General features: G+C 36.2%; 1 non-coding gene across 1 annotated transcript; it reads right to left on the minus strand.

The window, feature by feature from the left end:
• Positions 1-4,323: 4,323 nt before the first annotated feature.
• On the minus strand, positions 4,324-4,427 carry LOC112739323 (small nucleolar RNA R71). Its single transcript, XR_003170256.1, has one exon. It is a non-coding gene; the product is annotated as a small nucleolar RNA R71 (small nucleolar RNA).
• Positions 4,428-10,606: the final 6,179 nt, after the last annotated feature.

Here is a 10,606-nt window from a genome sequence, read left to right on the forward strand (position 1 = left end):
TACATGATGTTCAACGTAGTCATTAGATGACAGCCGGAGTATAGTCTCTTGGGTCTCTGATCCACGGATTTGACTTTCCTCTCCTGACAACAGAGCATTCGAATTCGTGAGATTAGAACCTTCGTGGTAGAGGCTAGAACCAATTGGTAGCATTCCTAAGATTCGGAAAGTCTAAACCTTGTATGTGGTATTCCGAGAAGGATCTGGGACAGGATGACTGTGACGAGCTTCAAACTCACGAATGTTGGGTGATGAGCGAATAATTTATACCATTTTTGGCATTGTTTTTACATAGTTTTTAGTATGTTTTAGTTACTTTTTATTATATTTTTATTAGTTTTTATGCAAAAATCACATTTCTCGAATTTACTATGAGTTTGTGTGTTTTTCTATAATTTCAGGTATTTTCTGGCTGAAATTGAGGGACCTGAGCAAAAATCTGATTCAGAGGCTGAGAATGGACTGCAGATGCTGTTGGATTCTGACCCTCCTGCACTCGAAGTGGATTTTCTGAGCTACAGAAGCCCAATTGGCGCGCTCTCAATTACGTTAGAAAGTAGACATCTTGGGCTTTCCAGAAATATTTAATAGTTTATACTTTGACCGAGATTTGATAGCCCAAACTGGTGTCTAAACGCCGACCAAAGACCCTTTTTCTGGAGTAAAACGCCGGAACTAGCACCAGAACTGGAGTTAAACGCCCAAACTGGCACCCAAGCTGGTGTTTAACTCCAAGAATAGCCTATGCACGTGAAAGCTTCAATGCTCAGCCCAAGCACACATCAAGTGGGCCCCAGAAGTGGATTTCTGCACTATCTACACTTAGTTACTCATTTTCTGTAAACCTAAGTTACTAGTTTAGTATAAATAGCACTTTTTACTATTGTATTCGTATCCTTACATCTTTGGATGAACTTTTTCATCTTAGGACTTGGAGGCTGGCCATTCGGCCATGGCTAGACTATTTTCTCTTATGTATTTTCTACGGTGGAGTTTCTACACCTCATAGATTAAGGTGTAGAGCTTTGCTGTTCTTCATGAATTAATGCAAGTACTATTGTTTCTCTTTCAATTCATGCCTACCTCTTCTCCAAGATATACTCTTGTACTTAATTCAGTTAAGTCAGAATGAAGGGGTGACCCGTGACAATCACCCACTATCTTCGTTACTCGCTTAGCCAAGATCCGTGTGCCTGACAACCACAAGCGGTCTGCATGATGTTCAACGAAGTCATTGGACGACAGCCAGAGTATATTCTCTTGGGTATCTAATACACGGACCGAGTCCGTGAGATTAGTATCTTCGTGGTATAGGCTAGAACCAATTGGCAGCATTCCTGAGATCCGGAAAGTCTAAACCTTGTCTGTGGTATTCCGAGTAGGATCTAGGAAGGGATGACTGTGACGAGCTTCAAACCTGCGAATGTTGGGCGCAGTGACAGTGTGAAAAAGGATAAGGATCCTATTCCAACGCTAGTGAGAACCGACAAATGATTAGCCGTGCGGTAGTTGTACCTGGTATTTTTCATCCGAGACAAGAAATCCGACAGTTGATTAGCTGTACAGAGATCGTACATGGTATTTTTCATCTGAGAGGATCATACAGCTTGCCATGGAAGGGAGCACGCATGGTTGGAAGAAGACAATAAGAAAGCAGAGGTTCAGAAGCAACAAAGCATCTCCAAACGCTTATCTGAAATTCTCACCAACGAATCACATAAGTATCTCTATTTTACTTTATGTTTTATTTATCTTTTAATTATCAAAACCTCATAACCATTTGAATCCGCCTGACTAAGATTTACAAGATGACCATAGCTTGCTTCAAGCCAACAATCTCCGTGGGATCGACCCTTACTCACGTAAGGTATTACTTGGACGACCCAGTGCACTTCCTGGTTAGTTGTGCGGAGTTGTGAAAATTTTGAATCACAATTTCGTGCACCAAGTTTTTGGCGCCGTTGCCGGGGATTGTTCGAGTTTGGACAACTAACGGTTCAGCTTGTTGGTTAGATTAGGTAATTTTATTTTATGTTTTAGCTTTTTATTTTTATTTTCGAAAAATTCAAAAAACAAATGTTCTTCAGAGTTTTTAAGAACGAATTCTAGAGTTTCATGAGATATGTTGAAGCCTGGTTGGCTGTTAAGCCATGTCTAATCTTTTGGACTGAGGTTTCCACTTTCCATTGTAGAAAGGACATGTCTGTAATTGATATGCTAAAGCTTGGCTGGCCACTTGGCCATGTCTAATTCTTTTGGACCGAAGTTTTAGACTAACATTGCACGAATCTTGGAATTCTTATTAAAAATTTTAAATTTCTTTATTTTATTTTTTCCAAAATAATTTTGAAAAATACAAAAAAATTAATAAAATCATAAAACCAAAAAAATTTTGTGTTTCTTGTTTGAGTCTTGTGTCAAATTTTAAGTTTGGTGTCAATTGCATTTTTTTTATTTTCTTAAAATTTTCGAAAATTCATGCATTGTGTTCTTCTTTGATCTTCAAGTTGTTCTTGATGATTTTCCTTGTTTGATCTTTAATTTTTCTTGTTTTGTGTCTTTTCTTATTTTTCATATGCATTTTTGAATTAATAGAGTCTAAACATTAAAAATTTATAAGTTTGGTGTCTTGCATGTCTTTCTTTTCTTAAAAATTTTCAAAAATATGTTCTTGATGTTCATCGTGATTTTCAAAGTGTTCTTGGTGTTCATCTTGACATTCAAGGTGTTCTTGCATGCATTATTTGTTTTGATCTTAAATTCTTATCTCTTCTGTCTTTCTGTTGTTTTTCTCTTTCTTCATTAATTCAAAAAAAATCAAAAATAATATCTTTCCTTATTTTACTCATAAATTTAGAAATTTTGGGTTGACTTAGTCAAAAAACTTTAAAATTTAGTTGTTTCTTGTTAGTCAAGTCAAATTTTCAATTTAAAATTTTTATCTTTTCAAATCTTTTTCAAAAATTAAAACTTTTTCATTTTTTTCTCAATATTTTCGAAATTTTTTTATAAATTTTCGAAATCTTTTCCTTATTTTTATTTCATATTTTCGAAAACTTTAATAACAATTAATGATTTGATTCAAAAATTTTAAGTTTGTTACTTTCCTTTTAAGAAATGTTCAATCTTTAAATTCTAGAATCATATCTTTTAGTTTCTTGTTAGTCAAGTTATCAATTTTAATTTTCAAAATCAAATCTTTTTAAATTTCTTTTTCAAATTTTTTAAAATAAATTTCAATCATATCTTTTTCAAAATATAATTTCAAAATCTTTTTCTAACTTCTTATCTTTTCAAAATTTATTTTCAAATCTTTTTCAATTAACTACTTGACTTGTTTGTTTTAATTTTAAAAGTTTACTATTTCTTATCTTTTTCAAAACTACCTAACTACTTTTCCATTTCTAATTTTCGAAAATCATTAACCACTTTTTCAAAATTCTTTTTAATTAACTAATTGTTTTCAATTCTAATTTTATTTTATTTTCCTTCTTAAATTTCAAATTCTAACTCATAATTAAAATAAAAACAAAAATATTTTTCTTTTCTTTTAATTAAAAATTTGAATACACTCTCTCTTGCTCATCTCTTTCTATTTATTTTATTTATTTACTAACACTCCTCTTCTACTTATAATTCGAACCCTCTCCCTCTCTCTGTGTTCGAATTCTTCTTCTTCTCCCTTCTTCATTCTATTCTTCTATTCTTCTACTCACATAAAGGAATCTCTATACTGTGACATAGAGGATTCCTCTTCTTTTCTGTTCTCTTCTTTTTCAAATGAGCAAGAACAAGGATAAAGACATCCTTGTTGAAGCTGATCCTGAACCTGAAAGGACTCTGAAGAGGAAGCTAAGAGAAGCTAAAGCACAATACTCTGGAGAGGACCTTGCAGAAATTTTCGAAAAAGAAGAAGATATGGCAGCCAAAAACAACAACAATGGTGGAGATACAAGGAAGATGCTTTGTGACTTTACTGCACTAACTTTTGACTTCTATGGAAGAAGCATCTCAATCCCTGCAATTGGAGCAAACAACTTTGAGCTTAAGCCTCAATTAGTTTCTCTAATGCAGCAGGATTGCAAGTTTCATGGACTTTCATTGGAAGATCCTCATAAGTTCTTAGTTGAATTCTTGTAAATCTGTGACACTGTTAAGACCAATGGGGTTAATCCTGAGGTCTACAGACTTATGCTTTTCCCCTTTGCTGTAAGAGACAGAGCTAGGATATGGTTGGACTCACAACCTAAAAAATTCCTGAACTCTTGGGAAAAGTTGGTCAACGCTTTCTTGGCCGAATTCTTTCCACCTCAAGAGTTGAGCAAGCTCAGAGTGAAAGTCCAAACCTTCAGGCAGAAGGAAGGTGAATCCCTCTATGAAGCTTGGGAAAGATACAAGCAATTGATCAGAAGGTGTCCTTCTGACATGCTTTCAGAATGGAGCATCTTATGTATATTCTATGATGGCCTGTCTAAATTGTCCAAGATGTCATTGGATCACTTTGCTGGTGGATCTCTTCATTTGAGGAAAATGCCTGCAGAAGCCCAGGAACTCATTGAGATGGTTGTAAATAACCAGTTCATGTACACTTCTGAAAGAAATCCTATGAATAATGGGATGACTGAGAAGAAAGAAGTTCTTGAGATTGATACTCTGAATGCAATATTGGCTCAGAATAAAATATTAACTCAGCAAGTCAATATGATTTCTTAGAATCTGACTAGAATGCAAGCTGCATCCGGCAGTACTAAAGAAGCCTCCTCTGAAGGAAAAACTTATGACCCTGAAAATCCTACAATGGAAAAGGTGAATTACATGGGAGAATCCTATGGAAATACCTATAATCCTTCATGGAGAAATCATCCAAATTTCTCATGAAAGGATCAACAGAAGCCTCAACAAGGCTTTAATAATAACAATGGTGGGAGAAATAGGTTTGGCAATAGCAAGCCTTTCCCATCATCTTCTGAGCAACAGACAGAGAATTCTAAGCAGAGCCTCTCTGACTTAGCAACCATAATCTCTGATCTATATAAGATCACTCTCAGTTTCATGACTGAAACAAGGTCCTCCATCAGAAATTTGGAGGCACAAGTGGGTCAGCTGAGTAAAAAAGTTACTGAAATCCCTCCTAGTACTCTCCCAAGCAATACAGAAGAGAATCCAAAAACAGAGTGCAAGGCCATCAATATACCCAACATGGCCGAACCTATAGAGGAGGAAGAGGCAGTGATTTCCAGTGGGAAAGACCTCAATGGATGTCCACTGACCACTAAGGAGTTCCCTATTGAGGAACCAAAGGAATCTGAGACTCATATAGAGACCATAGAGATTCCACTGAACTTACTGTTGCCATTCATGAGCTCTGATGAGTATTCTTCCTCCGAAGAAGATGAAGATATTATTGAAGAGCAAGTTGCTCAGTATCTAGGAGCAATCATGAAGCTGAATGCCAAGTTATTTGGTAATGAGACTTAGGAGGATGAACTTCCATTGCTCATCAATGAACTAAATGCCTTGGTTCAATAGAAATTACCTTAGAAGAAATTGGATTCCAGAAAATTCTTAATACCTTGTACCATAGGCACCATGACCTTTGAGAAGGCTCTGTGTGACTTGGGGTCAGGAATAAACCTCATGCTACTCTCTGTAATGGAGAAACTAGGGATCTTTGAGGTACAAGCTGCAAGAATCTCACTAGAGATGGCAGACAAATCAATAAAATAGGCTTATAGACTTGTAGAGGATGTCTTAGTGAAGGTTGAAGGCCTATACATCCCTACTGACTTCATAATCCTAGACACTGGGAAGGATGAGGATGAATCCATTATCCTTGGAAGACCCTTCCTAGCCACAGCAAGAGCTGTGATTGATGTGAATAGAGGAGAGTTTGTCCTTCAATTGAATGAGGACTACCTTATGTTTAAGGCTCAAGGATCTTCTTCTGTAACCATGGAGAGGCAGCATGAAAAGTTTCTCTCAATACAGAGTAAAATAGATCCCCCACACTCAACTTCTAAGTTTGGTGTTGGGAGGCCGCCATCAAGCTCTGAGTCTCTGTGAAGCTCTTAAGAGCTCACTGTCAAGCTATTGACATTAAAGAAGCGCTTATTGGGAGGCAACCCAATGATATTTAATTATATTTATTTATATTCCATTATCATTTTATGTTTTCTTTAGGTTGATGATCATGTGAAGTCATGAAAACAGCTACAGAATTAAAGCAAAATCAAAAACAGCATCAAAAATAGCACACCCTGGAGCACAGGCTTACTGGCGTTTAAATGCTAGTAAGGATAGCAGAATGGGCGTTTAAAACCCAGTTTGGCAGCAGATGATTGGACTTTTGTGTGGTTTAGAATTCACAATAAATTCTTGTTGCAATATAGTTTCTAAACCAACAATAACCCTTTCATACAAAAGATTGTTTGTCACAAGTACAAACCCCTAAATTTATAAACCGAAGTATTGAACCTCGGGTCGTTCTCCTTAGGAATTGTAATAAAGTGTCTTATTATTGGTTATGGAGCTATGTTTGGGGTTTTTGAGATATTAGACATGAAAGGTAAATGGCAATGAAAATAAACTAACAACTAAAAGAGGCTCTTGACAAGGTATGAGAACTAGAAGTCCTATCCTAGTTATCCTCCTCAATTGTGACCAAAATTATCCATTGCTACCACTTAGTTAACCTCTAACCATGGAGGAAAGTCAAGTGGATGAATTAACTTGATTCCACAAGTCCTAGCCAACTCCCAAGGAAAAGACTAGCTTTAGTGGTATCCAAATCAATTAGCAACTTCTAGTTATCAATCAACAAGGGAATTAGATAACTCAAGTGTCACTAATTACTCTACCATAGCCAAGAAGAACAAAATCTATACTAAAATTCAACCAAGAATTTTATCAAACACTTGGAAGGCATAAAAGGAAAGCAAAGTAAATTGACAATAAAAATAGAATCTAACAATAATTATGGCAATGAATTAACAACAACAATCAAAAGGAACACAATTCTTATGAATTACCTCTAATTGAGTTGAAAGAAAAGAGAAGGAATAAAAGTAGATCTACAACAAAATATAGAAAAAATCATAAAGAAAATTACAACAAAATAATAGAGGAATCATGAATGTCACAACATAGAATTGAGAAGAAGAAGAAGAAGAAAGCATGAATTGAAACCTAGATCTAGATTATTGAACTAAACCTAATCCTAATTCTAATCCTAGAGAGAAGTGAGAGCTTCTCTCTCTAAAACTAACTTTCCCTCCAAAAATTAAACTAAACTAAACTAATGTGTGAAAGTATGTTAATTCCCCTTCAATCCTTGGCTTAAATAGCATCAGAAATGAGTTGGATTGGGCCCACAAGACTTCTAAAATCGCTGGCCACGTGTTTGACTAAGTGAATTGTGTGCGCCCATGGATGCGTACACGTACCGTGCGCGTGCGCTTCCCTATGCAAAATGCAACCATGGCAAATCTTATATAATTTCGAAACCCCGGATGTTAGCTTTCCAACGCAACTAGAACCGCATCATTTGGACCTCTGTAGCTCAAGTTATGGTCGTTTAAGTGCAAAGAGGTCGGCTTGACAGCTTTTGCGATTCCTTCATTTCTTCATGAGTTCTCCATTTTTACATGCTTTTCCTTCATTCCCTTGATCCAATCTTTGCTTCCTAAATCTGAAATCACTTAACAAACATATCAAGGTATCTAATGGAGTCAAGGTGAATTGGATTTAGCTATTTTAAGACCTAAAAGCATGTTTTCACACTTAAGAACAATTAAAGGAGAAGTTATAAAACCATGCTATTTCATTGGATAAATGTGGGTTAAAAGGTTATAAAATCCTCTAAATTAAGCACAAGATAAACCCTACAAATGGGGTTTATCAACCTCCCCACACTTAAACCAAGCATGTCCTCATGCTTATACCAAGAAAGAGCAAAGGGTATCAACATTTATTCAATGGAATCTAACTAAATGCAAACTACCTATATACAACTATCTACATGAATGCAATTGCTTGGTCAAAATAAATCAATTCCCAAGAATACATATATGCACAAGGGCCAAAGGTATTAACAACCATGCCAAACCACAATCGAATTGAGCTATTAAATATTTTTATAAACTTGCATGAAGAATGATGATCATAGGTGAAAACATGTAATTGAGCATCAAACCCTCACCGGATGTGTTTGCACTCTATTCGCTCAAGTGTTTAGGGTTGATTCACTCAATTCTACCCTAATCATGCTTTCTAAGATTTGTTTTTCTTCTAACAATCAACATATATTTCATGCATGCATACAAGTATCATGAGGTCTTTCCTTTAGGTTGTAATGGGGCTAGGGTCAAGGTAAGGATGTATATTTGGTCAAGTGAGCTTGAAATTTGAATCTTTCATAAACTTAAACTTCCCACCTAGCCTATGACATCCTATACAATTCAAAAGCTAATCTAACTACCCATTCTTCACTTTTTAACATACTCATGCATTTTCTTTTTTATTACAACTCATATGCATTGATCTTTATTGAGCTTTACTTTGCTTTGGGGCATTTTGTCCCCTTTTTATTTCTTTTCTTTTTTTCTTTCTTTTTTTATTTTTTTCTTTTATTTTCCATATATTTTTTCTTTTTCTTTTTTTTTCTTTCTCATTTTTTTTCTATATACAAGAACATCAATGCATAAGGTCTATACATTTAATCAATACATGAGCATGTACCCAATTCCCAATATTTACAACAAAAATACAAAACTATCCTTTTTCTCAACCAATGTCCCAAGGTTCCCACACTTAAATGATACACATACGCTAGCCTAAGCTAATCAAAGATCCAAATAAAGGACATTTTATTGTTTTTCGCTTTAAGACTTGTAATGTGCTAGATTAAGAACAAAGTGGATCAATCGTAGGCTCAAATTGGCTAACAAAGGAAGATAAAAGGTGAAGTTATTTGGGTAAGTGGGCTAAAAGAAACGATGGCCTCAATCATATAAATGCATGAATATACAAAATAATGGACATAGAGAATCAAACAAATCAAATATTACAATCATAGAAAGAGAATAATGCACACAAGAAGGGAAAATAAGTGGTTATAAGATGTAACCACGTCATTAGGCTCAAATCTCACAAGCTTGTGTTCTTAGCTCAAAACATGTTCCACAATATATATATCATTCAAGCAAGTTTAATGAAAAGTTTTCACTCAAATGAATTGGTGCCCTATAGATACAATTCTTGAAAAATTAATCTCATTATTTTGACTAAGCTTATTATGTATATATATGCAAAATTAAGAAAATGCAACAAAAATCCTAAAAACCTAGAATGGAATGCAATAACTAACTAACATTGGTGTTGAAAAAGGAATTGTTACCCATGGAGATCGGTCGGACGGCCTCCCCACACTTGAAGATTACACCGTCCTCGGTGCATGCAAAGAAGAGCAATGTGGGTGGGTTGCTACAATTGATAAGCTCCTTCAAAAGGTTGTGCGGATGACTTGTTCGTTGCCCCATCTCGAAGCTTTTCCTTTTCCTCCTTCTTGGTGGCCAACCTGAAAGGAAAGAAAAAGAAAGAAAATTAAGCCTACGACAAAGATATTAAAGGAAATAGAACATAGGCGGGGGCTAATGCCAAATAAGGGTAAGGTTCTCACTACATGGTAGCTAAGCATGTGAGGGAGAAAACAATATGAGCTAATGGCATATCAAATAATACTTGATGCAAGAGTAAAATCAAAGCACGAAGAGCATATTGAGCATTAAGGTCAAATAAGAATTGGCAGACAGACTGGCGTTTAACGCCAGAAAAGGGTGTCTGATGGGCGTTAAACGCCAGAAAGGGGCATCAGCCTGGCATTTAATGCCAGAAAAGGTAGCAGAGTTGGTGTTAAACGCCAGAAATGGCATACAGAGGGTGTTTAAATGCCAGAATGGTGCAGAGACCAGAATTCCTTGACACCTCAGGATTTGTGAACCCCACAGGATCCCCACCTACCCCAACTCACTCTCTCTCCTCTTCACAACCTCTTCACCACTCACATCCATCCATCATAAAACCCCACCTACCTCACCATTCAAATTCAAAATATTTCCCTCCCAAACCCAACCCCTCATACACGAATTCCCCCTCTCTCTTACCCTATAAATACCCCTCCTTACCACCTTCAATTTCACACATCATACACACTTAAACCCCCTTGGCCAAAACCAACCTTCCCCTTCATCTCCTCTATTTCTTCTTCTTCTACTCCTTTCTTTCTTCTTTTACTCGAGGACGAGCAAACCTTTTAAGTTTGTTGTGGGAAAAAGCTCTGCTTTTTGTTTTTCCATAACCATTAATGGCACCTAAGACCGGAGAAATCTCTATAAAGAGGAAAGGGAAGGCAATGGCTTCCACCTCCGAGTCATGGGAGATGGAGAGATTCATCTCAAAAGTCCATCAAGACCACTTCTATGAAGTTGTGGCCAAGAAAAAGGTGATCTCCGAGGTCCCCTTCATGCTCAAAAAGAGTGAATATCTGGAGATCCGACGTGAGATTCGAAGAAGAGGTTGGGAAGCTCTCACCAACCCAATCCAACAAGTC

Source organism: Arachis hypogaea, chromosome 13 (genome assembly GCF_003086295.3).
Source record: "Arachis hypogaea cultivar Tifrunner chromosome 13, arahy.Tifrunner.gnm2.J5K5, whole genome shotgun sequence".
Lineage (NCBI taxonomy): Eukaryota > Viridiplantae > Streptophyta > Magnoliopsida > Fabales > Fabaceae > Arachis > Arachis hypogaea.